Source organism: Halyomorpha halys, unplaced genomic scaffold (assembly GCF_000696795.3).
Source record: "Halyomorpha halys isolate HHAL.00 unplaced genomic scaffold, Hhal_1.1 Scaffold170.1, whole genome shotgun sequence".
Taxonomy (NCBI): Eukaryota; Metazoa; Arthropoda; class Insecta; order Hemiptera; family Pentatomidae; genus Halyomorpha; species Halyomorpha halys.
The window spans coordinates 2,038,087-2,043,052 of NW_027107231.1; positions in this window are offsets into that span (position 1 = coordinate 2,038,087).

The following is a 4,966-nucleotide window of genomic DNA, read 5'->3' on the forward strand; positions in this document are numbered from 1 at the left end:
TAGTTCAAACTAATATCTGTTAGAGCTCAGGTCTTGTAGCCGTAAATTAGAGCATTTATTATGGCAATGTTAAAGGTTTAAAGGCTTAAGATATTACAAATTTTTCGGGATTTCATTACTTCTGAAAGAGAGAAGACTGTTAGCACTGTTTATTATACGCTGGTCTATCACAGTCCCGTCGATCATTTACTGTTGTTATTGCGGAGCCGAGGTATTTGAGACTGTTTATTTTCGAATCAATCCACTCAGAACATGTCGTTATAGTGCAAGAGCCCAAGAGGAGAAAAAACCCAGTTATTTCACCCCAATTTTTTATTACTTTAATGAAAACTATCTATAATTACTAGTCAAAATTGATGAGTCTGCCAAGTATAGGTAGAGGGAATAAAAAATGGTGGCTGTTTCAAAACGTTAAAAATAATTAATTTTTTCTGAGCTCTATATCTTTAAACTACAACAATAGAAAATCTAAGTGAATATCATTTAAAGTAGAGTAAATTTTCTAAAATATGAGCCTTAATAGGGCTATTTACGTTCAATAGTTTTCGAGATATAGATGTTTAAAAAGCTGCATTTCATAAACATGTACAGAATGTACCGAATGATCAGTAATTACTTAATTTATATTGAAAAATCTATATCTCAAAAACCATTCTACACACAAATGTCTATTAGCACTCAAATTAAAGCTAGGTTAATGGACTATAAAGTAGTCTATGACCTTTATCTTCGTAGGAATAGTAGTTTTCGTGGTATTTGCTGAAATAAATTGATTTATTGTTGTTCGGACAAATTGTCATTTGCCAAATATCTTAAAAACTACTACCTCTACGGAGTTGTGTCAACTTGACAACTTTATACTAAGTTAAATTTTCTTTATTTTAGAGTGCTGGCAGACAATGTGCGCCTTATGGGCCTCGAATTCAAAAATCAAACATTTTATACGATTAACTAGAAATTAAGTAACTACTGATCATTCAGTTCATTCTGTACATTTTTATAAAATGCAGCTTTTTCAACAGCTATATCTCGAAAACTATTGAACTTTAATAGCTATATTAGGACTCACATTTTAGCAAATTTACCCTACTTTAAATGATGTTCCCTAAGGTTTTATAATGTTGTTAATAGTTAAAAGATATAGAGTTCTGAATGAAAAATTAATTATTTTTAACGTTTTGATACAGCCACCATTTTTTATTCCCCCAACCTACACTTGGCAGTCTCATCAATTTTGAATAGTATCATACTATACATAGTATTCATGAAAGTGAACAAAATTGGGGTGAAATAGCTGCCTTTTTTTCTTCCCAGCTCTTGTACTATTAGGATGGGGTTTTCGGCTTACAATCATAAACTCAGTTTTATATTCATCTACCTCTCCAATTAGAGTCTTTCCATGTCGTCAATTTGGTTACTTCCTAGGAACCGCAGTGCTGTTCGCGAACGCCTTGATTTTATGGTTCATTCTGTCAAAATATAATAACCACCTAATTTCAAAGTAGTGTAAGTTATCTAAAATATGATCTCTAATAATGCTATTTACGTTTAATAGTTTCCGCGATATATATTGCAACACTTGATTCCAAATATAGCCAGTAAATACAATAGCTTAAAATTTAGTTGTAACTGAAACTAAGTGTAAATTGATTTCTCTCAATGAATTAATACACGATTATAAAGTGCTTGCCGTTTCTGGGTTTCTTTGGGCTTATATAACAGATTTTTCAAAATATTGCTAAGTGGTATAAAAACATCACAGTATATTTGTAGGTTTATTGCTTACTTGACAAACGGTCTAAATTGGTAATCCATTACAAAAGACTGATATACATGACTATTATAAGGCCTATCTGAACATACGGAGTTGAGCTTTGGGGCTCCACTAAACCATCAAATTCCTCCCGAGTCCAATCCTTACAGTCCAAAATCCTTCGTAAAATCCTTAATGCTCCTTACTTAGTCACAAATCAAATCATCCATCAGGACCTCAATGTCCCATATGTTGCCGATTTGCCCAGAACCAGATACCAATCCTTCCATGATAAACTTCCCAACCACCCAAACCAACTCGTTTCTAACCTGGCTTCTCCTTCACTACCAATCAATCAAGTCATTTGTATCAAGTCACTATGTCACCTACAGCAAATTTACTTGTATATATTTTTATACTGTTGTAAATGACAATAAATACGTTATAAAAAAAAAAGTTTTATTTCCGGTAGCTTCTAAAGCATTACAAGTAACTGAATATCAACATGAAGCATTTAACGAGCTTCTATTCGAATCCTAGTAGAGTTATTTTTGTTAAATAATTCTCGAGACACAATTTTTCATCATTTTGGCAAATATCAAGCAAACTATAAACTGGTACATTTAACGAATTTCAAATTGAGCCCCAATAGAACTCATTACGTTATTACTTTTTCCGAATTTCACTTGTGGTTTGGATGTTATTGGGCGGAAACAAGTGATGGATATTTATACTATAAGACTCTGTATGTTCAACAAAAATATATGCACAAAATGTTGATTATTTTATACGGAAAATTGTGGTTTGTGAAAACCACTCAGGAACCATCACACTTATTGATGTCTATATGCACTCAAATTCTCGATAGTTTTACTCACCGTAAAGTAGTTTTTTAATAATTATCTTCATAGGGTTAGCATCTTCCGAATTCGCCAAATTTTCTTGAAAAAATATTTATTTCTTGTTATTTGGAAAAATAAAATTGGTTTTGGAAAAACTGTCTCTTTCAAAGGCACACAGATAGACATAAAGATGTGTATTAACACCCAAATTAAAGTTAGCTAAATCCAACTTTATAGTGTATAAGTAAGTAGTTTATAATGATTATCATCGGAATGATTAGCAAAATAAGTCAATTATTTAGCAGTTTATAATGATTTTTACCAAGAATAATACTTTTTCAGGATATTTGGCAAAATATATCTGTAAAATGAGTCGTTAAAAAAAAAATATATTAGTGTTTGAAAAACTATATCTCGAGAAATATTGAACATACCAGTTCTCTCAGGGCTGAAATTTACGCTAATTAAAAAAAAAGAACTTTATATATTATATTGTATTGACCATTACATGAAAAAATAACGAAATGTTCAGTTTTTTCTTCAATAAATTGAAATATGTAGGTTTTCAAAAACATTTGCTTTGCTGTTCTTTTTATTTATCCCAGGAAAATAATTGAATTATGTTGGATTTACCTTGGTTCAATTTGAGTGTTAATACACATCATTATTTCTCTCTGTATGTCTATGAAAGAAAGAGTTTTTCCAAATAACTAGAAATAAATATTCTTTCAAGAAAATTTGGCAAATATGGAAAATGTTAAACCTACGAAGATAAATATTAAAAACTACTTTAAGGTCTGTAAAACTATCTAGAATTTGAGTGCATATAGACATCAATAAGTCTGATGGTTCCTGAGTGGTTTTCACAAACCACATTTTTCCGTATAAAATAATCAACATTTTGTGCATATATTTTTGTTGAACATACAGAGTCTTATAGTATAAATATACATCACTTCTTTCCACCCAATAACATCCAAACCATAATTGAAATTCCTTTCAAGCACTCCAGCGTTTTCCTTTCAGTGCTTCTTAAATTCAATTTTCATCTGTATGAAACTGCTGTCAGTTCTCGAGTGTTAATGTAACTTATTCGATTGTGCTAACCAAGAGATTATGAAATTGCTATTTTCATAAGTGATTCACTAAGGTAGTATTTGCCTTCATGTGCTTGAAAAACAGATCAAAAATGACTTAATTGTTTCATAAATGCTTAAAACCGAAAAAAATCGCGGGCGGGAAGAAAAAGGGAAGAAACCTTCAAATGACACTTGTGTTACAAAAACTCAATTTGTATAGAAATTTATTAATCTCCAACTCAATTTGCAGGGGCTGTAGGTCCCCTAGACAGGCCAACATTTTGATTGAAATCACCCAAATTGACTGAAAAACGAATATACTCATTTTATAAAAAAAAAAAATCTATTTATTAAAATCTTTGGGGTATCGTAGGGATAGGTATACTACATGAAAATTTCAAAAGGTAGGAAGTATAATAATAATAAAAGCTTTGAATACATGGACGATACCAGCTTTAGCCTATTCGTTTGGCGTTCTGAAATGGACGAATACGGATCTGGATGCACTAGATTCTTACCTCAGAGTGCAATTAGTAAACTCTCGAAAACTTCATCCGAAATCTTCTGTGTTAATAATGTACCTTCCAAGAAAGGTAGGAGGACGATGGCTTTCCAGCATGTTAAAAACTTGCCGCAGCGAAGAAGAAAATCTTCTGAACTACTTCTAAGCCAACATATCTTCGAAAGTCATCTTAACTATTGTGGCATTGGACACCGCGGTAAGCCTTGCAGTGAACCAAGAACTTCTACTTGAAAACTGGAAGTGGAAGAATCTATGATATGCAAGTATCATAGAAATAGACATATCATCGGATGACAACCTACACAAGATGGAAGCCGAAAAAAATCGGAAATATCAGAATCTAGGGGAGGAATTAAAAGAAAAATGTATAAGCTTGAGAAACTCAGTGTGCTACGGTTGATCATCTCAACCGGGTTTGATCCCGGAGACGACACTGGAGCTTTAAGGACCTAGATCTGTCGTTAAATATCCTGGAACTAATGCAGAAAGCTGTGTTGCTCGGAACTGCAAGCATAGTCAGAAAATTCATTAATATTAAACATTACTTTTTTCTAGCCTCACCCTTGACCTAGGTCCGAGTAGGGGCTACTTTCGGTGAAAACCGAGAATAAGGAAAATTCCTAAATAATAATAGTCTTTATTTATGTACATATATACATTTATAATAGCAGTATTTACATTTGCATTTACATCTACCTTTTCTTTATATCCATGTATAGACCTTCCTTTAAGGAAAATGTATACAGTATTATGTATTATATTATATTTA